General features: G+C 38.0%; 1 long non-coding RNA gene across 1 annotated transcript; it reads left to right on the top strand.

The window, feature by feature from the left end:
- The first annotated feature begins 8613 nt into the window (after positions 1-8613).
- On the top strand, positions 8614-13982 carry LOC126723431 (uncharacterized). Its single transcript, XR_007654296.1, has 3 exons — positions 8614-9130; positions 10210-10270; positions 12132-13982. It is a non-coding gene; the product is annotated as an uncharacterized LOC126723431 (long non-coding RNA).
- Positions 13983-23647: the final 9665 nt, after the last annotated feature.

Here is a 23647-nt window from a genome sequence, read left to right as displayed (position 1 = left end):
TGTGATCTGAGGACCTGGCATAACTTAGTTTCTGTTTAATACTTCAACACGTATCATATGGTGTTAATTTCCACTAAGTTTGTGATCCGAGGATCTGACATAACTTAGTTTCTGTTTAACACTTCAATTCATATCACATGGTATTAATTTCCACTAAGTTTGTGATCCGAGGACCTAACATAACTTAGTTTTCGTTTAATACTTCAACACATATCATAGAATGTGGGAACACAGGATGCATGGTTAACATAAATTAAAAGAAAAAACTCAAACCGGAATATTTTTATTAATAATAATACCTCTTGAGATTATTTACATTCCAAGGATGAAGTACAGCTTTTTCATCTAGGTCTTCCAGATAATATGCGCCTATTCCGGCTACTGAAGTAATCCGATAAGGCCCTTCCCAATTAGGCCCAAATTTTCCCCATGCCGGATTCTTGGTGGTCCCCAAAACTTTCCTCAGCACCAGATCTCCCACGGCTAGTGGCCTCAGCTTCACATTACTATCATAGCCTTGCTTGAGTTTATGCTGGTAATAAGCCAATTGGACCATTGCACTCTCCTTTCGTTCTTCGATCAAATCTAAACTTTTCTCCAACATCCCATCGTTACTGTTCGAGGAAAATGTACTGGTCCTTAACGTTGGGAATCTATTTTCTAGAGGGATGACGGCCTCGGCTCCATAGGTCATGGAAAATGGAGTTTCCCTCGTTGAACATCGGGGCGTTGTTCGATAGGTCCAGAGAACATGTGGCAATTCTTCTACCCATTTTCCTTTTGCATTATCCAGTTTCTTCTTAAGTCCATTGACTATCACTCTGTTAATAGCTTCAGCTTGCCCATTCCCTTGAGGATAAGTCGGAGTGGAATATCTATTTTTTATACCCAATTCTGAACAGTACTGCCTAAAGGCCTTGTTATCAAATTGAAGTCCGTTATCCGAGACAAGTGTGCGGGGGGTTCCAAATCGCGTGACAATATTCTTCCAAATAAACTTCTTAACATCTACATCTCTGATGTTAGCCAAGGGTTCAGTTTCGACCCATTTAGTGAAGTAATCTGTGCTGACCAACAGATACTTTTTGTTTCCTAAGGCTTTAGGAAAAGGGCCGACAATGTCCAGCCCCCATTGAGTAAAAGGCTAAGGACTGGAGAGAGGGTTAAGAGTTCCTCCTGGCTGGTGGATGTTTGGAGCGAATCTTTGGCATTGGTCACATTTTCTAACATACTCCTGTGCCTCCTTCTGTATGTTTGGCCATCAATATCCTTGTGTGATGGCCTGGTGTGATAGGGATCTTCCCCCTGTATGACTTCCACAAATACCTTCATGTAGCTCTTCTAGGATTGACTCTGACATCTCAAGATGTACACAGAGCAGGTACGGCCCAGAGAAGGACCGTCTGTATAACTTTTTGTCTTCAGATAACCAGAACCGAGGAGCTTTCCTCTATATTTTCTCAGCTTCTACTTTCTCTTCGGGCAAGATGTCACCTTCAAGGAATTTTAATATGGGATCCATCCAGCTCGGCACTAGACTGGCTTGATAGACTTGGCAAACGTCATTTTTTGGTGAGGTGGGGGATTGCAAATCTTCAACGATGATCAGCCGAGGAAAATTCCGTACCGAGGAGGTGGCAAGGGTTGCCAAGGAATCGGCGAGAGTATTTTCACCTCGGGGGATATGCGATAAGTCGAAAGACTCAAACTTCGTTTGCATACGCCTAACTTGGCTCAAATACCCTTGCATTCTCGGATCTCGGGCCTCCAGCTCTCCTTTCACTTGGCCGACTACCAATCTTGAATCCGAGAATAATTCTGCTATCTTCCCGCCCATTTTCTGGACCATACTCATTCCCATCAACAAAGTTTCGTATTCCGCTTCGTTGTTAGTAGCCGAGAATCCTAACCTCAAGGACTTCTCAATGATGACCTCTTCAGGGGATATAAAAACTAATCCCAATCCTGCTCCCCGTTGGTTTGCTGCCCCATCCACGTATACCCTCCAAGAGAATCTGCCTTGTGTGGATATTAGGCCAACCGATTTTTCATCCATGTTGTCTTGCTTCCTATTAACTTCTTCTGGGCACTCGGCGAACTTTGCTACCAGATCAGCAAGGACTTGGCCTTTCACAGAGGTGCGAGGCATATACTTGATATCGAAAGCACCTAGAATTATGCCCCATTTAGCAATTCTTCCGGTGTAGTCTGCACTTCTTAGTATGGACTCCAGAGGTAGCTGAGTCAAGACAACCACAGTATGGGCCTGAAAGTAATGCGGAAGTTTGCGTGTTGCATGGACCACCGCCAAGATGGCCTTTCTAGTGACAAGTATCTCACCTCGGTCTCATGAAGGGACTTGCTTACGTAGTAAACTGGTCTTTGGACGCCACTGTCCTCTCATATTAGGACAAAACTAACTGCATGGGGGGCAACTGCCAGATAAGCAAACAATACCTCATCCACCTCAGGACTAGACATGATAGGTGGCCTGGATAGGTACTCCTTCAGCTGTTGGAATGCCACAGCACACTCCTCGGTCCATTCAAATCCTTGCCACTTATGCAGTAGACGGAAAAAGGGACGACACCTCTCGGCTGATCTGGAAATAAATCGGTTTAAAGCAGCTGTCATTCCAGTCAGTTTCTGCACTTCTTTTGGATTCTGAGGGGCTTGTAAATCGTTAATGGCCTTAATCTGATCTGGGTTCACTTCAATTCCTCTATGAGTCACCATGTACCCCAAGAACTTCCCGGAGCCTGCACCAAAGGAGCACTTTGAAGCATTTAAGCGTAACTTGTGTTTTCTCAGTATCTCGAAGATATTCGTGAGATCTTCCACATGCTCGGACACCACTTTACTCTTCACAACCATGTCATTGATATAAACCTCAATGCTTCTACCAAGTTGTGGTTCGAACATTTTAGTCATCATCCGTTGGTAGGTAGATCCGACGTTTTTCAAATTGAAGGGCATCACTTTGTAATGGTAGTTCCCAATAGGAGTGACAAAAGCAGTCTTCTCCTGATCGTCCGAGGCCAGCAGTATTTGGTGATATCCTTGGAAGGCATCCAAGAAACTCATCCTAGGATGATCTACGGTTGCATCCACCAACTGGTCTATCTTCGGCATGGGAAATGGATCCTTGGGACAAGCCTTATTGAGGTCCGTGAAGTCCATGCATACTCGCCACTTTCCTGTCTTCTTTTTTACCACCACCGTATTGGCCAATCATTGAGGATAAAAAACTTCATTGATAGCCCCAGCCTGTTTGAGCTTGGCCACCTCACTCCTAACAGCCTCGGCGTGCTCTTTCGATGGTCGCCGAGGTGGCTGTCTCCTGGGAATAACGGCAGGATTCACGTTGAGTCGATGACAAATGAAATTCGGGTCCACACCTGGGGCTTCATACGGATTCCATGCAAACACGTCTACATTTGCTCGGAGGAACTCCAGCAACCTCTCATTCTCTTGCAAAGGCAATTTAGCCCCAACCTGGAAGAATTTTTCCGGATTATCAGTAACAGTTACCCTCTCCAAATCTTCACACTTTACCTTGTCGACTGACATATCTAAGGGTAATACTGGGGGTTTTAATTGCTATAATTCATTATCGGCTGTAGCCGAGGTCTCTGCCTCTGGCCGATGTTGTATAGCCGCTACCAGGCATTGCCGAGCTGCCACTTGGCTTCCTACTATCTCCAATACTTGGCCTCCGGATGGGTACTTCACTTTCTGATACAGGGTAGACGAGACCGCTCCTAGGGTATGAAGCCAAGGTCTGCCCATAATAGCCGTGTATGGAGAAAAAACGTCTACGACAATGAAGTCCACCTCCATCACATCTATTCCGGCTTGCACATGTAGCCTGATCAGTCCTTTCGGAGTGACCATCCTTCCCTCAAAACTCACTAGAGGGGAGCTGTAGGTTGCTAAGTCCTCTGGCTTCAGACCTAGCCCCTTATACAAATCCGGGTACATTATATCCACAGCGCTACCTTGATCTACCATCACCCTTTTGATGTCGTACCCACCAATCCTTAGCGTGACCACCAGAGCATCGTCATGGGGCTGTATGGTCCCAATCTTGTCCTCATCCGAAAAGCCCAGAATCAGGGGGACGTCCACCCTGGCCCTCTTCGACGCTTGGCAATGATCCTCGGCCGGAGGTCGGTACACCGACAGTACCCTGGAAGGGCAAGATCCAGTCCTTCCTGGGGCAGCAAAGATAACGTTGATCGTACCAAGGGGGGCCCTTGAAGATGCATCCCCACGCATCTCCGAGCCTGCTTGGCTTGCCCTACCCTAGAATGATGCAAGAGTTGCTTTAATTTCCCTTCTTGGATCAACTATTCCAAATGGTCCTATAAATTCCTACAATTTTCCGTCGTGTACCCATGATCTGATGACATTGGCAATATAGGTTCGGGTTGCGTTTCCTAGGCTCTCCCGCCATCTTGTTTGGCCATTTGAAAAAGGGTTCATTCTTTATCTTCTCCAAAACCTGCTGCACCGGCTCTCGAAACACCGCATTAACCACCTGGGTGTCTGTAGAACCTGACTGCCTGACGAAGTCTTTCCGGGGTTGGTTACTGTTATAACGGTCCGACCTGAAATCCCTCCTCTCTTGAGGGATTACCTTAGCCTTTCATTTTCCTTGCAGTTGATCCTCCTCTACTCTTCTGTACTTATCAATCCTGTCCATCAACTGGTGTACACTGGTAACAGGTTTACCAGTTAGGGATTTCCTCAAATCATGATCGGCTGGGAGGCCAGCTTTGAAAGTACTTATGGCCACGTCATCGTGCTCTCCTTCTATTTCATTAAACATTTCCCAGTACCTATCCAAGTAAGTTTTGAGAGTCTCACCCTCTCGCATGGACAGAGTCAGCAAGAATCCCAAAGGCCGAGGAACCCTGCTGCATGTGATAAAGCGAGCGCCAAAAGCCCGGGTCAGCTTTTTGAAGGACTCAATAGAATTGGCCCTTAAGCCGTTGAACCATCTCATCGCCACCGGACCCAAACTTGATGGAAAAACCTTGCACATCAAGGCCTCATCCCTAGAGTAGATAGCCATTTTCTGGCTAAAATGACTAACGTGTTCTACTGGGTCTGAGTGGCCATCATACAGGGTGAACGTAGGCTGGTGGAATCGCCGAGGAAGAACCGCATCTTCTATATTCCTCATGAAGGGTGATTTGGAAACTTGGCTCAATGCTTTGTTCATGGCATTGTTACCCAAGCCCTTACTAGGCGAGCTTCTGCGCCTATGTCGATGGCCGTGCTCCTCTTCATAGGAGAAAGTCTCACTGGGCGGAGTTCTTGACCTCCGCCTATAACTAGCTCCATCCGACTCCTTGGATGATGGTTCGGAGCAAGGTGGGGAGCGTTCTCGCCGGGCATGACGCAACTCTCTCTTTAAATCGGCAATCTCACGTTGCAAGTTCCCGTCATGCTTTGCATGGGAGACATGACTTTTCCCACGAGAGTGACTTTTGGTGGTATGAGTTGTGCGCACACTCCCCTCATGGCCTTCTCTCCGTTCGGGACTCCGATGGGGATTACCGTGCTGGGAGCCCTTTGACTTTGCCTGGTGCGGGTTGGCATCTTCCTGATGTGGTCTTGTCGCGTAATGATGTGGACCTGCTTCCTCCATCATAAACGTTGCACCGGAGTTCTTTTAAGTTAAATCAAGCTCTTCCCACAGACGGTGCCAATTGTAAGGACTCAATTTGTAACGATTCCAAACTGGTATTGGGTTCATACGTTAAAGGCCCAAACAATAAAATTTGTAGAGCTTGGGTGTTCAAGAACTAGGTTAACTCTTAAAAGTAAAATGATTTAACCTCACGTTTATAGATGGATTAGCACCAATATAATAATTAGTTTTTCTTTGAAACAAGTACAGTTCTTTGGTTACTAAGCTTTTTTCCTGAGTGTTCTTTATGTCTTTTTTTATGTTCCAATCCCTTTCCTGCATGCTTTCCTTTCATGTTATATATTGCCCTCTTCATGTCATCTTCACTACACACGTGTAGGTTGGGTTCAGGGGATCTCTTTCTGTCCCATCTAACACCTTCTGGAAACCTCTTACTAGCAGCTGTAGGATTGCTTCATCACTGTTCAGGCATCACCTCCACATTAATGCGACTAGAGAGTTGGTTGAGAGGCAATTAATGCGGAGGCAACTGTTGTTATAGATATTTGTTTGCCTTCTCTTTCTTACCCTTGGTCCCTTATCCCACCTTTAGTGGTGACGTAGTTCCGAAGTACGTTTGTAACAAGATGGCGTTCTGGTCGTCCTCGGACTTATATTGCCGAGAAGGATTTTGTCCTCGGACGAATACTGAACTCACCTTTCGTGGTATTCACTCTTCCTTTCGTTTGGTTTCCCCTACAACCTCATATGGGCCTCCTCAGACAGATTTGCATTCTCGGATGGGCCACAGGCCCAATTAACTTGACTTTAATAATTTTAGTGACTAACCGGCCCCCACAGTTGTAATCTCTATTTCATAGTGGATATTTTTCAGAGCTGCCCTGTTGTTTTTTCCCTCTACACCGGAGGGTTTTCCACGTAAGAATTGGTGTTTTTGTGTGGTTGTGCTTTTGTGGTGTTTGCTGAAATTTTGTTTTCATAATATTGCTATTGCTTGATAGTTATTAATTTTAATACACATATAGACATTGAGGGGGTTTAGGATTTTCCCCCAACAGCATTCACTTGGGTGAAAATACAAAATCTACATTGTATATCACATCAATTTCCAAACTCAAACTCATGGATCAAATAGTATATAAAAATAGAATTTTAAGGTGAAGACTTTGCAAAGCATAAACATGGTGATATTATCCTTAAATTAAGCAATAGTATAATCAGGACAGTAACATCTCTCTTTCTTTATTTTTTTTTTTTTATCCCCTGCTTTTTATCTAAATTTTGAATAAACTTAAAAAAAAAAAAAATTGAAACAGTGCAAAAGTGTGGATGTTAGCAATAAGCAATGGAGGGAAATGAGTGGCACCTGAAAAATTAGAATGTGAAAGCTCAATTAGAGCATGAAAATTTTGCAATGACCAAAATAAAGGGTTTGACTTATCACTAGTACTTTTTTAAGAGGCCTTCTTTTGTTTTAGTTAAAAAAGTACTTGAGGTAAGTCAAACCCCAAAATAAAAAGAGATATTAGAATGTATCGAAACATGAAAAAGAATTAAGAAGTTGACTTACGAAGAATATTATGAAAGTAGTTAGAGATTTTTTGCATCAACTATCCAAACAAATTGTTCATCAATCTTGGTAGTTTGAAAAAATATATACAAAAGGAAAGAATAAGAACATGGATATATTGCAAGAAAAATTAAGGGGGGAAGAGAGAGTAATGAAAATGGTGAAAATTCAGCTATCAGAAGAAAGTGTGAATTAGAGAGTAATGTTTGAATTGGAAAAGGATGATTAAATGGTTGAATTGAGAAAATGATGAATTAATTCTGGGAATTTAAAAGGCAATCAAGTTTGTCATAATAAAGAAAATAATAAATGATGAAATGAAGAGAAATAAAATAATAATAGGTAAATTAGGGGAAAAAAAATAAAAAAGAGAAAATTCAAATCAACAAACTTTAATTTCGACATATGATTGATAATTTTCGATATTTAAAGTCACTAATAACTTCCATATTTGGTGAATTGTTTAATTTTAGGTGAATTAAAAATTGGATTTTTAGGATTTGTTTAAATTAATATTATTACAAATGTTTTCCTTCAAATCAATTGATAACTTCAATATTAATTTCTTTTAACATTCGGTGAACAGTTCTTTTGATTTGTATTCTCGTTTTGTAATAACTAATAATAATAATTAGATTACATGAAAATGTAAAGGGGTTAAAATAAAACGAAAGGATGTATAAGTAGATGAATAGTCATTTTTAATTAGGCTGGCCAGTCTGATTTTGGCTTGTTGGCTTCAATAAAGTCTTTAATATTCATTAAAAAAAAAGCAATAACAATTTTATCTATATATATATAATAGCAATAACAATTTTATCTATATCAATATATATATATAATAGCAGAAGCTAAGAGAAAGTGGATTCTTACAATTAAGGAGGTATTGACAAATAGGATAATTGTCTATCTTAAATTCAGACACGTGTGCAATTTAAAGTTACAAAACAATGTATGTTGCACCGTTTGAGCGCCTTAAATTTTACCCATTTACCGTGCACACAGTTTAAAAACAGAAACACAATTAAATTGAAAGAGACTGAGAGAGACTCTGATAAACAGAGAGCGGGATTTTATTAAAAAATAACTATAAAACCCAATTTATATTATTAGTTAGGCAACGTTTTAAACATATTTAGTTTATAACAATTCGAGTTCTCTATACTCGATTTTGCCCAATGAATTTGCACTTGAAAATTGAGTGTAAGACACTCGATTTCCATACTCACTTGGAAATCGAGTGTCTCACACTCTATTTTTTCATAGCAAAATTGAGTCTTCTAGACTCGATTTGTTAGAAATAAAATTTGTTTCAAAACTTGCCAAACTAATAATATAGTTTAGGTTTTATAGTTATTTTTTAATAAAATTCCAGAGCGAGAGCCCATGGTTTCTAATAAAAAAAAAAAAAAAAAAAAACCCGCTTCCCAGTTCCTTTCAAAAACTCTTTGTTTCCAGTTACGCTAAAACGATCTTTTTGCTTTTTGATTTTTCCAGAAAAAGAAGCAGAAGAAGAAGGAAGATGAAAAACAAAATCCAAAACTTAGATGAGAAAGAAGTAAGCGATCAGAGGTGCCATCTCCGATTCTCTCACACAATGGCCACCGATTCATCAGACCAACTCAATCTCAACCCTATTACTACTACAGAAGAAAACCCTAAACAAACCCTAGACGACGACACTACTACTGCTGTCACGCCCATCAGATCGCCTCGAAGAAGAAGAAAAGGAAGAACCAACCGATGAGGCTTCCGATCAGCCTTCTGTAACCACCGTCGATTTCGATGCGAAGTACGGCGAGGATTCAAAGAGCACTATAGCCGCTGCCTATAGCAGGGGATGTTGTTGATCTGGATATGGCTTCCAATCGTTTCACTCCGCACTCCAAGTACAAATATAGGTTTTTGTTTTAACTCTCTCTTGGATTCAGTTGTAGATTTCATTTGTCATTGATTGATTTCAATTCCGATCTGTGTTATAAAAAAGTAATGGGTTTTTCTTTAGCTTTTCTTTTTTTGGGTTTGTAGATGGAAAGGCAAATCATTGGAAATTCTGTTCTTAATTTTAATTTCTTGGGTTTTGTTTTGTTGATTATTGTTTTTTGGTTAGAACTTTTTTTTCCCTGTTTGGTAGATTTTTGTTAGATTTAGTTCCTGTTTGCACCTGAAATTTGAATTCATTAAATTGTAGCATAAAAAACGGTTAAGAATTATGCACCAATTTCTTTTCTTCATACCCTTTTCTTATTTACTTAATTTTCTGTTTTATTTTAGATTATGAGAGATTTAATTTTTGTGTATATAGGTTATGGTTTTATAATCTCTGAGCATCCTAAGACTCTTATATCAACATGAATTGCAAGTGTTGTAATATATGTGATTCTAAATTTGAACTCGGTTGTAAATGTATATTGCAATTCATTTGCCTTAGATTGCCGTTCTGTTCAGTGCAGCCTTATTTTGGGAATACAAGATTGATGAAAATTGAGAATGCTATGAGTGTAATATCTGTTGAATGCTATTTACAGGGGACTGAGTGTAATATTTGTTGCTGTTTCTGTGATGTATGCCCATGGGCTGTATTTCTGTTGCTGCATATTTTGTTTTCTGCAGAACAGGTTCAGGATTTTCTGCATAATCTGTGCTTACAGGGGGTAATTCTAATATCTGTTGCTGTTTCTGCATTGTATGTCCATGGACTGTATTTATTTTGTTGCATATTTTGTTTTCTGCAGAATAGGTCTTTGTTCCCCTATATCTATGCTTACAAGGTTGTTATGTGTTTTTACATGGATTTCCCTTTTATCAAATAAAATTTCTATCTTTATCTTAAAAAAAAAAAAAACTTTGTAAATACTGCAGATTGCAATTCGTTGGCATCGTTTGGTTTTGTTGAACACCTCATGGGTAGTTAGCATATCTTCTCAAACTTTCAAATGTCATTTATCTAAATCACTAATTTAAATTTTTTCCCTGCCAGAAAAGTTACTGGATTCTCTAATAGGAGAATTATCGTTGGGTTCTCTACAATAAAATGAAAGGTGTGATAGCCTAAATTTTCCTCCTTATTTCATTGTTCAATGAAATCTCTTTTCCGTTTGCAATTGCTTTGATTTAGGACAAAGATTTCCTTAACAACAACACAAATAAGACTATAAGTGCAAACGTTTTCTGGGAAAAGAAAATCTTAGAAAAGGAGATTTTAAGAACTTAACTGGAACTTAAAATAGATGGGTACATTTAAGGTTTTACTGTTAAGGTAGAAAACGTTGGAGGAACTATTGTCGGGAGAAAGGAAGGAATTGATCAAATGGGAAGTAAAACCAAACTTCAAAACATAGATTTATGACAAAGAACAAAAAATTCAAAAACAAAAACAAAATGAAGATTATCAAATTAACACAGTCAGACTATTATTTTCAAATTAAGCATATGGGCCAACATCAAAATGAAGATTATTTATTATGTGACTAATTAGTTAAGGTGAGGGAAGAGTACAAAAAATTAAAATGAAAACTTACTAGGAAGTGAAAGAGCAGCCAGTTGTTGGCATGACATCCCTTCTCCTTTTCTTATGTTTTTGGCACATATTTTCTTTCTGTATTTCTTTCTCTTTCTTTGCTTACTTTCCCATATTTTTTATAGCTTTTTTTTTTTTTTTTGGGCTAAATTTTAGTTGACTGTAGATTTTATTTTTAATTCTTTTGCTAAATGTTTTCCAATTGCAGTTTTTTTTTTTTTTTTTTTTTTTAAAGGATCTAACAGTAGATTGGTCATGAATAAATGTGCCATTTTATTGGGTTTGGGATGGTATATAATCTGTTAGAAATTGACATGTCACATACATGTCTATTTTATAGAAAGGATTTAATAATCAATTTATTGTTTGGCTTTAGGTTTGCTATTTATAAATAATGTCATGTTACATTATTGGATGACATTTTCCAGAAAAAAGTAGGTGAAGTATATTGAGCTAAGTGTAAATTTCTTTGAAAATATTTAAAAGACAAACAACTATATAAGTTTTGATTGTCTTCTAATACGTAAATGACCAATAATGTTATATAGTCTCAACCTTTAGATGAATCAAAGGACCTTTTTAGAGAGTGAAGATAAATAAATGTACCGAATATTATGTAAAGGTTGCTTTAGTCATCTGGCTTAAATAGTAGAATTATTAAAAAAAAAAAAAATTCAGATAGTAAGGCAATGTGCGAACTTTGGCAATCATGCGTTGTCAAAGATTGGTTTGAAAATGTTGCTGATAAAAGGGGTTGGTATGTCACTAGGGATAGAGTTTAAAATTTCATTGATAGTATTCATCCTCCCCCCTGGTACTGAGTCCATTTTTTAAGGCTTTTGCCACTGGAATAAGCATTGAGTTATGTTTTTATATTAAGGTATATTTTTATACTTTTTGGTATCATTTTGTTATTTAGCATTGGAGTATTTTTTGTTAAGATAGAAATGGGATTACTTTATGATTGTGTACGAAATTTGTGAGGACTTTCTTAGTGACTTCTCCTCCACTGTAGAGTTATGTGCATTTTTTGTATGTACCCTTGGCCTGTCTGATTGGAAGCCTTTTATTCTGGTTTTTCTTGGGTTTGAAAGGTGGTTTGGTTTGGTAACAGACACATTGTTAATTGGCTTATAGTATGTATCTTTGAGTTTGATAGGTTTCATATTTTGGATGATGTACGTTAGATTGTTGGGCTCTTCTACTTTAATGAAGATTTGGAATTTTCTTGAGGAGAATACTAAAAAAAATTAAGTATCTGCAATATTTCATTATGTAGCACTGATGCTTGATGTGGTAGATAATTTGCAGTTGGTTCATTGTGATAACTTTTTTTTCTCTCCCCAATCTTTCTCTTATCTATATTTTTTTTTCTTCCTCAGGTCAAAGCTAATTGGTTGTGTTATGTGGAATCTACAATTGTATAGGAACCTTGCTCTTTTATAGTTTTAGAGTTAAAACAAGGACAGGTTCCATGTGCTTTTCCATCTTGCAAGTTCCTAGATGTAGAATTCCCATCTTAGCTACTTTTTGGAGGGAAAGCTTCCACAGTTTGAGTAGGACTGACAAAAACAGTTTAGCTTTATGCTACTTGGTTCTAATATCTATGGGCTTGAGAGAGGTTACAATAGAAAATGGACTCGGAAGTCCTATATTTACAAAAAGTGATACATTTAGTGTAAATAACACAGAGATTAGTCAATTCCACAATAATGAATATTGTGAATCATAAGATTCACTTCCTATAGATTATTGAAATAAAACAAAACTTATATGTGACTACCTTCAAAAGAATAATCTACGGTATAATTGTTTTTATTGTGTATGTCTTAGTGTTTTGGATTTGAGTACTTATAGATGATTTACTTTTATTTATTTATTTTATGAATAGATGATTACATAATAATGGGTGAAAAGTTTCATGAATTCCATAACTTGGGTGTGTGTATAATCTAATATATCTATTTTGTTTATCACTACGAGGTTTGTTGTTAACAAATTTTCTCTGTATCATTGCAGCTTTTTCGGGATTGTCATTTTTATTTTATTTTTTTTTTTTTTTGCAATTGAAATTTAGGGTCAAGATTAAGATTCAATGTTGTTTTTATGGGTTATGACTTATGGATTGGTTTGGTTTTAGAATTTGAGATTCCCATCTACTATTGATTATGCATTTTATTTGTTGTAGGTGGAATTCTGTTTTGTTTATATATTGTGGCTTGATTATGCACTACAAATTTTTTTTCTTTTGCAATGTCCCTTTTAAGGGTTATATATTGGTTTGGTTTTAGAATTTGATATTCCAATGTACTATTGATTATGCATTATTATTTGACTACTATTTTTCTGACTTTCTGTTTCACAAACCAGTAGCCATTTTTCTCTTTTAAACTTTTTGGTTGTAAAATTCTCTAACCTCATGGTTTATTTCATTGTGGTTCCTAGGAATAGCAGACTTGCTATTTGAAATTGTCATGTAAGTTTTAATTGCTTATAATCAGATTCTTTTTTTTTTTTTAATCTCTCATAACAGGGAAGTACACACGAGTGATTTGAAGAAACTAATTTCTAAAAATTTAGGGGATATTGGATACTATATGCTTAAATATACTATGTTATTTAATATGTAAAACGATCTTGCGCATTGTGTGGGTTAAACACTAGTTTATTTATTATTTTAGAATCAATACCTTGATTCATCTTAATGAACAGTATCCATTTCGTGCCAAATTTTTTACACTGCATCATTGTACCTCGTTAAGGCTGTGTGTATCTTGATTCTTGTGGAATCAACGTCCCATGTATTATTTGTGGAGTCGTTGTTTTGCCTTTGAAGTGTGAGAAGTTATGGAGTGTTCAGTATTATTTGTGGAGCAGTCCTTTTGCGTTTGAAGTGTGGGAAATTTCAAAGTGCTCAGAATTAGGAAGCACAAAAATATCAAGGGGGAAAGTTCAGAGTGTATTTACCAAATCCAAAATTGAAGTTAGCTCTTATGTTTTGTGTATAAATGACATTTCAAGGCCGTTTGATGTGACGTTTGTACAATTCATGTAAACAATTTAAGAATCTAACGTAATGGTCTGGCATCTCCATAAAATTATGCTTGTTGTAACAAAGATCTATGATACGTAAAGGCTTATGAAGCACTGGATCATATGCGTTATGCATTTGAAATTTCTCGATGCGAACTTCATAACTATTTATAATACATAGTCTAAGAAGTTTTGGGTTTTCTTCTTTTCCAATTTTTTCACTCTTTTCAAACTCTTCTTCAATGCATAGTTGAAATTTCGATTTTACACTATCAATTTCAGAGAGATATGGAGTGGGATTGGAAGTAAAGAGGGAAGCAAAGATGAAGAGACAAGGTTAATAGGTTGCACTTCTACCAGAATAAGGAGAACCAAATGTTGGAGCATTTTAATATTAATTAATTAAAATGAATAAATGTTACAATATAAGTGTAAAGATATGAGAGTGAATATGGAAGATGAGGAGTTAGTGAAAATGTTTAATCTCACATTAAAAAGGAGAGAGAATATTTTATTCTTTTTAATTGTGATGATTAATGGGTTAACATGAATTGTCTCAGATAGGGCTAGATATGTGCTCAAAGAGGAGGTGAAGGGTGGAGGTTACTATTCAGTTTTTCATTGTGTTATTTCCATTATTATTGTGTTTGCACCAACACCAAACATGTTGTAGCCATTATAAGTTTTCTCATAACTTTTATAGGAATTGATCTTTTCCCACTTATGAACTATCTTATTTTGAAGTAAATTCAAAACAATAAGTGTTTATACTTAGTCGAATGATTATATTTGAAATAAAGATAATTTGATTTATTCTTCAAACTATTTATTCAAAGAAGTGGGTTCTAAGAATTGTGATTTTTAGAAATATAAGCATAAATAATGGCTTTTGACTAGGATCAAAAGGTTCCACAATATTTTTTTTAAGTCAATGTGACTTTTGATGAAATCCAAGGATACTCGTAAGAGTGGAAATAATTGTAATATATATATATATATATATATATATATAACCTAAACCTTTGAAACTCCCACAATTTTTCTCGTTATCACTATTTTATTTTTCTTTTTATTTTAGGTTTTATATCTTATATATTTATTATTTTTCTTCAATGTGTAATTATCCTATCCTATCAAGTGTTACAATAGTTTAGTTTAAATAAAACTCTATTAAATATATATTTGTGTTTTGCAATTTGTATTGTTCTGCAATGTATTGTTATGTGGTAATCAACATGGTTGTATGTTTGACTTCTAGCCAAATACAATAACACACTCCCACCATCCACTACTTCTTTTCTTAGTCTCTTCATATGCTGCATGTCCTCTTCCTCCTTGCTCACATTGGTAAGGTATTGCATTGATTTGGTTCTTGGAATGCCTTCAAAACTTGGGTTTTGGATTTATTTTGTCAAAAAGGTATGTAAGTTTTTTATCAGGCTTAATGTTAACAGAATTAAAGAACTCACAATCTGGAAAAAAATAAAAAAAATAGAAAAGTGACTATTAGATTTTTTATTTTATTTTTTTGGTGTATGTTTGAAGTCATCACCATAGAATAGCGAAAATGTTGTGAGCCATGCCAATATGTGTTATGCGGAATCAATAAAATGAAATAAAAAGAATTTTCTAAACCTTTATTTTGAATAAAATTACATATTTTCATTCAATTTCAATCGTTTTCAAGTCATACCTTTTTTAAACCAAGTCATAAACCTTTAAGCAAAATAAATATTTTTTATTTTTGCTCCAAAAAAATAATAACTATTTTTAATTTTTATTTACTTACCCCGTGCATCGCACGGGTTAGCGACTAGTATATATATAAAACTGAAACCTCTGAATCTCTCACAATTTTCCAAGTCAGCACAATATTTAAATAAAATTATTTTTGTTTAGTTCAAACTTAATAAGGAGTGAAACTCTATCTTTCTAACAAGTTCAATTTAAACTCAAACTCATCATTATCATTTTTTTTAAACAGAATTATTTTGTTTAAGTAAAACTTAACAAGGAGTGAAACTCTCTCTCTCTAATAAGTCCAACTTAAACTCAAACTCAAACTTAATCGTTGATAATCTATATAAAAACATAAATTTTGATAGGATTCAAAAAAAAAAAAAAAAAAAAAAGAAGAAAATGTTAGGACATATGTGTTTCACATGTTAAGAATATATGTCATGATTTTATATAATTGGCTTATCTTTTGACAAAACGCACTTTACTTGTATTTGGATAGATTTAGGATGTTTTAAATACTTCAAGAAATCTTGTTTCAAGATCAAGTATTGAAGCTTTCAAGTCTGTTCAAGAAAACAAGTTCAGAGTGCAAAATCATTAAAGCTCGACAGCTGGCTCGACAGCTGCATCTATCGAGCTTAAGGAAGCTGTTCTTCATTCGGTGTGCTCGACACTTGCTCGACAGCTGCTATCTGTCGAGATTTAAGATTTTCAGAATTTCAATATGATTTTCTTGGGATCCGTGAATGTGTCTTTGGGCTTTCTTTTATCCTAACCCTAGACATATAAAAGGATCAGTTTAAGGACCGTCAAAGTGTTCACAAGTTGCACAAGCATTGAGCAAACTTTGTTCAAGCAAATTGTGATCGGAGATGAAGTTCTTGCTCTAGTTCATCTCTTTCTCTTGAAGAAGTTGTTGTGTATGTGCACCGTAGGGTTTTGTGACCAAGCATCTTCTTGATCTTCATCGTGTGGATGAACTGAAGAACTTTGCAACCAACAACCTTCTTAGTTGGTGATTGAAGTCGCGTATTGGGATCCGCGCAATTGGTTAGTCATGTACTGAGAGTCGTGCATCTGAAAGGGGAACTGTCACTACAGAACAAGTCCAATTGGGTATTGGGGTAAGGGTTCAACTGTAGGTTGGTAAGGTACTGGGATTCCTTTACTTGTAACCACTTGTTGTGATAATAGTGGAGTTTCAGAAGTGGTGACCTGAAAATCACTCGGTGGGGTTTTTGCCGTTAGGTTTTCCCTATTCGTAAACAAATTGTAAGGTTGAATTTATTCAACCATCTAATTGGCTTTATTCCGTGCCAAATTTGCTTGTAATTCAGCATTTAGTAACCCTGTATTTAGGTGGGATTGTTGTAAGGGTAGTGAGTGAGATAGTGTGAAGATTGCTCAAGAGTGTGCAAGAAAACAGAGTGTCGCGGCTGGGACTCGCGACTGGACTCGCGGCTTCAACTCGCCAGAAGATGCACACGTGCCAAGCATGCTGGAAGATGAACAGTCATGCTAGCTGGAGCACTACAGGACAAAACAGGACAACTGGCCATACGGTTAACTCGCGACTGGAACTCGCGACTCAGTCAAGCCGCGAGGTCAAGCTGCGAGCCACCCCTGTTTTGGAAAAACCTGACGTTTCGCATTCCACTCCTCTTCAGTATAAATACCCTTTTAACCCACGATTGAAAGAGAGCTTCCAGAGAGAATTTTGAGAGAGAAACCCTAAAGAAAAACCAGATTGTTTTACCCACAATCTCTACCTTAGAGTCTCATCAAAATCCCTCACTCTCTTCCTCTCCATTGTCAAATCCTTGAGAGGCTATTATACCAAACCTGGTTCTCACCATTATCATCTCTGTGAGACAGACGTTTGGAGTTCTGGGAAGCAGTTAGGAAGGAGCCAATATTCATTGGTTGATGCTACAGTGAAGTAGCGGAATCCGGAAAGCTAGAAAAGAAAAAGGTTCGGCGCAACCTCGTTGGAGCAAGAAGCTTGGAGGGCTTAGGTGCATTGGGTAGATTAGGCTTGGAGGGTCTATTGCTGTCCTTGTATCCTAACTGTATTTTCTAGTGGATTGATTACCGCTTGGAGGGCGGCGGAGAGGTTTTTCGCCGAGGTCTTCGGTTTCCTCTTCGATAACATATCTGGTGTTATCGCTGTGTTTGCATCTTCCTTCCTCTCTATCTCTGCCTTTACATTAATCTGCTGTGGTTATTTTGATGTGGCTTAGATAGTTGTTTAATCAATTCCATGTTATAGCATATGTTAAGTTTCCGCACACTAGTTGTTTAACATATTGCATGTGTTGATTAAATTGGTTTTTGGGGGTCTAAACGTTCAAAAGTGTTTTTGTACACGTTTTTGAACTTTCAATTGGTATCAGAGCGGGTACACATCTGTTTGGTTTTATTACCATTGTGTGATCCTTGACTCTCTTTCTTTTTGAGATGGATAGGTCTCAATCCCTTAATGCACCTCCATATTTTGATGGAAGTAATTATGCATTTTGGAAGGTTCGTATGAGAGCCTTTTTATGCTCTATTGATGAATCCGTGTGGGATGCTGTTGAGATGGGTTGGACCAAACCTGAAGCAGCCAAATCCACATGGGATAAGGCAGCACTTACTGCATCTAATGCTAACAGTAAAGCACTAAATGCTATTTTCTGTGGTGTGTCTCCAGATGAATTTCACAGGATTTCTCACATTATTATTGCCAAAGATGCATGGGAGATTCTGGAAACAACCTATGAAGGCACGAAGAAGGTGCAAGATACCAAGTTACAAATGCTGACCACTCGGTTTGAGGAGCTCAAGATGAGTGAGGATGAGTCTTTCGACTCGTTCTATGGGAAGTTAAATGAAGTGGTTGTCAGCAAGTTTAACTTGGGGGAAAAGATGGAGGACTCTAAGATTGTAAGGAAGATCCTTCGATCATTGCCGGAAAGCTTCCGTGCCAAAGTGACTGCTATTGAAGAGAGCAAGGATCTTGACGACATCAAGGTGCAGGAGCTGGTTGGTTCTCTACAGACCTATGAAATGTCGCTGCCAAATCAACGGAAGGGTAAATCCATTGCTCTAAAGACCGTTAATGAGAAGGTGGAAGATCAAGGCTCGTCAGGAGAAGATATGGTTGACAAGGATGTAGCCTATCTTGTTAAAAACTTCAAGAAGTTTTTGAGATTCAAAAACAATGGAAAATTTGATGATAAGAGAAATTTCCAAAATTCTGGAAGGGAGAAGAGGGATTTCAAGAGGAAAGATGGAAAAGAATCCCAATCCACACAAGGTGTTACTTGTTTTGAATGCAACGGGCATGGACACTTCAAGAGGGAATGCCCTAATTATTTGAAATCAAAAGGCAAGGTGTATGCCACGACCTTGAGTGATTCAGACTCATCCGACTCAGAATCTGAAGAGAGCTGTGATGGAGAAGGGAACTATTCAGCTTTCATGACTATTGCTCATGTTGAGTCTTCGGATGAATTGAATTTGCTTGTTCAAGAACTTGGAGAACATAGTGAGGATGACTCACTAGGAATTGTTGAAGAATCGGAAGCTGAAGAAGAAGAAAGCACAGCTACTCTTCAAGAAAATTACAACTCACTTTTGGAGAAATCTGGTGAATACACAAGGGTGGCCAAGGCTGCTGTGAGAAAGATGAAGAAGGCTGAGGAGGACTACAAAAGTCTCCTAATCCGGTATAGGGAGGCCAAATGCGAGATTGAAACTTTGAATGGTGAGCTCTCCGAAGCTTACACTAAAGTTAGATTTCTTGAAAGTGAGGTTGTTCAAGCAAATGCAAAAATAGAGAGGGTCACCACCAAGAAGCTTGATGATGTTATATCATCTCAAAAGAGCTTCTCAGACAAGTCCGGACTGGGATATACCGGAGGAAGTAGCTCAACTGGAAATATCACCAAAGAAGTGAAGTTTGTGAAGTCCAAAGATCCAGTTGTAGCTGACTCTACGAGTGTGAACCTCGAGGTGGAGAAAAAGAAGAATGTGGTGGACCAACGGATGCTGAATCATCGGAATCAGTCTATGGGCAGGTCCGAGTCTCGTGCCAAGGCACGTCCACGACCACAAAGAGGTCCTAGAGGAATGTATGTGTGCCATTATTGCGGACTTCAAGGGCACACTCGACCAAATTGCCAAAAGCTGAGGGCAATGAACAGTGCTACTCCTCAAAGGTCAGGAGGACCAAGAGTTGATAGGAGAACTTGGGCAGGGGATCAACCTAGAGAGCAAAATGGAGATCCCGGAATGATGGACGTGATGAAGATGATTGGTGCATTCACCAACTGCTTGGAAAGCTTCTCACGAAGGTTTGAAAGGCCAAACTCCCGTACCCAATCCTTTAAGGAAATCACCCCAAACGCAAGTGACGTGTGGGTGAAAAGGGGTACTCATGCATAAGCACTACAACATGTCCATGCATTAATACTTCCTATGCTTTGTGACTATGTTTGTTTGGTATGCTTGTTGTGTTTGTTTTTGGTTGTTTGTTTGTGAATATTTCTTAATTGTGTTTTATCAGTCTTTTTGTTTCTTGAGTCAAAAATCCAAAAATTACATAAAACTTTGAAAATCAAAAAGCTTGATTGACTGTGTTGAGTTTTGTCTTAAAACTCGTTTTGCCGTATACCTTTGTGCTAATGGCTTTGTGCATTTTCGAACATTACTTGTTTTCATGCACTCATATCACTATGGGAAAAATCTTGAAATCTATGTGATTGTTGTAAATAGATCTTCAAACTTGTCATGAATGATTAGTGAATGGTTATGTTGATCTTGAAACATGCATAGTCTTGTGTCTATATCTCTTCCCATTTTATATTTTTTTGTTTTGCTAAAAGGAGCTCACTAAATGTAAATCTCCAAATGAAAAGAGATATTGAGCTGCAAAAGCCTGTCGCACATTCTAGTATTTGACTAGGAAAAAGGGTAAGCGACCTTATATCAAAAGTGAAATTTCTTTCAAAAAGGCCAAAGGCCTGTTCTTCAAAGAAAAGTGTTGTCTATCCCTCTCACAATGAGAGATGATTGCCTCAAAAAGATCAAATGTTATGGCTGAAAGTGGAGTCAAATGAAAGGCTCCTAGTTATGTTATCAAGTTGTGTGGGAAGTCATATATTCATATTTCTGTAATTGAGATTGGTCACATGATCTAGTGCTAATTGTGTATGCCTTGGTTGAATTGATCATTGAAGCTTCACATTAGACAAAGGACTATTTCATTGCTGATATCCACACACAACACACAAGTTTATGTTTGATAAATGCCCTATTCATTTGTGTGATTGTACTTGATAAAATGTGTTTTCACATGCTCAATCTTTGTTAATTCAAGCACAAAAAGATTTTTGAGTGTTTTAGGTGTTTTTGGAAAGTGTTTTGCTGGAAAAATCTGAAAAATTTCAAAAATACAGTTTTGCCCTGTTTTGGCGGCTCAGTCGCGGGTATGTTAAGTCGCGAGCTTCAGTCGCATCTTCGCTGGTCATTTTTGGCGACTTGTTCGCGAGTGGAAGGTCCAGTCGCGAGATTCACTCAGAGATTTTCGCGGCTCAGCTCGCGACTCACTCGCGGGTAGACCTTCCAGTCGCGAAAAACACTTAGAAAATTTTTTCAAAATTTTCCTCTTGTGTGCTTTGGCGGCTTGAGCTGGCGACTGTGTGGCGACTTGAACCAGTCGCGAAAATCGCGTGTTTTGCAGAAACAGGAGCAGTTTTTAAACCTCTTTCAGTTTTCCCTCGAACTTTTGTAACTGTTCACCTTCTCTTAAAAACTGCTGTTTTCTCCCAAACCTCTTCGTGAATCCATTTCTCAAACCCTTTTGGTGCTTCATTTCTTCTCCAAATCATCAAGAAAAGGTATGGGTTTTGATTTTTCAATCTCAGTTTCTTTTTCCTGCATATTTCTGTTACTGTTTGGACTGGTATTGTGTTCGTTATTCTTATCTCTATGTGTAATGGGTTTGGAGTATCCTGTTTTTGATATTGTTCTCACCCGTTTTCATGCTGAGCAGTCAATGTGTTTTTCATTGTTCTGAATTTTTGCTGATTATTGAATCTGAGAATCTTTTCTGAAATGGGTTTGGTGTTTATGTGACTTACTCATTACTCTTGCCTGAATATTGATGTGTGGATGTTAGGTTTCTTCATGATTGAAATATTTTCCCCATGTTCATGTCTCTGTTGGAGTGATGTTTGTTATCTGTTCTAAATGTTCATATGCTGTTTGTTATTACATATCATGGTCATGTTAACCTGTCTCAATGACAGTTGTTGCGTCTCTCTTTGTCTTGGTGCACTTTCACCAAGTTTGATGCACGTATTGATTTGTGCTTCTGTGGTTTGTTGGAAGGATTGTTTGGGTCTGCACTATATTCAGTCTGGGTTTTTATATTGAAATATTGTTTATACTGAATCTTGTTGACAATCTTTTGTGGGGTATTGTTGCTTGGTTCTTTTCTGTTGGTCTGTTCTCTTGCAGATGTCTCGTCGATCTTCCAGGGGTAAAGACATTGTTGCTGACGAATCAGCATCCCCAGTTGCTAAAAGGACTCGTCTATCATCTCAAGCATCTCAAGATCCCAATGAGGATAGATTCAGAGTTCCCCTGAACTCACACGCCTACTCAAATGTGTTTGACAAGTCAACAACTATAGTGGAGCGGGTAGTAGAGTTCAACACCTTAGGGACTACATTCATCCCTCGAATCTTTGAGAAACGAGACTGGGCAAACTTGTTCGGAAACTTTGATGATCCAATGGATGAGCTGGTCAAAGAATGCTTCTCCAATGCCTCTGATCTTGGACCTGTCCTCGTTTTCTGGGTCAGAGGAACAGAGTTTAGTGTTACCCCAGACTCCATCGCAGATCTTCTCAGCATCACCAGACCTCAGAATGTGAATTTAACTCCCTATGATGAACGAAATCCAGAGGTTGGGGAAATTCTACAAATCCTAGGACACGATCATGAGGTGTCTAATGCAGGAACTTCCATCAGCACCGCTAAGTTTGCACTTGAGTTGACCACACTGAAGTTGATCATGTTCACCAATCTCTACCCACTGTCCAACACTACATTCATCAATCTTGGGAGAGCTATATTTCTGTGTGATCTCATTACCGGAGCCCCCATTGATATATGTGCTCACATCTACTACAACCTGAGGAAGACCGCTTGTCGATCTACAGCTCGAGGAATCATTCCATTTTGCAGTCTCGTCATGAAGCTCATCCTTAATGCAGGCATTACTCCTCCTGCAGATGGTAAAATGTTGACTCGTCAACGTCCCATTTCTTTGTTCACTCTTCAAGCAAGCAGAAGTCACTCCTCCAAATCACCAAGACATGCTCACATCTCTCCGGGTCCTTCATTTGCCCCTGACTCAGAGACACCTGCACATACCACATCTACATCTCGTGATGTTCCTGAAGCTTCACAGGCTGGTATTCCGCAAGCACAAACTGCTTCTCATACTGACAGAGTTGGCAGTGTTCTTGAGCATATTCAGAAACGAGTTGATGAGCTTGTGGCACTTCTCTACTCCACAAACAACCATGTCCAAATGCGCCTCGAGACTATGGAGAATCAGCTAGATGAGATTCAACGGAAGTTGGATGAGAGTCTTTAGCTATTCGTGACAAAAAGGGGGAGAGCATTCAGTAAGGGGGAGAAAAAGTTCAAAGGGAAGTGTGCATAGTGATAGGGGGAGTACACACACACACATATTTTTGTTTTCGTATCTTCTTCTAAACTAATGGTTATTTTGGTTTTGATACACTGTGTTTTGGTGTATAACTGTTTCTAACTTTCTTCATATACTCTTGGATAAACTTTTATATATGTTTGATGATGTTATTCAGGTATTTGTTGGTTTGTACCCATATGCTTTTGTAAGCTTTGAGGGTTTATGTTTTATGCATAGTTTGTAGGCCTTGTGGTATGTACCATGCTTAAGTGCAGCCTTTATGCTATGTTGAAATCAGTACTTTAATCTAAATGTTCTGCATTGTGATTGTTGTACTGTCACTCTTGTGCCCTTGTAGGATTGTTCCTAGATGCATATGCCTTGTGTGGTATGCATTGGTTGAGTGTTGTACATACAA

Source organism: Quercus robur, chromosome 4 (genome assembly GCF_932294415.1).
Source record: "Quercus robur chromosome 4, dhQueRobu3.1, whole genome shotgun sequence".
In the NCBI taxonomy this organism is placed as follows: Eukaryota; Viridiplantae; Streptophyta; class Magnoliopsida; order Fagales; family Fagaceae; genus Quercus; species Quercus robur.
Note: the sequence above shows the minus strand (reverse complement) of the source record. Positions and strands in the feature narration are given on the sequence as shown.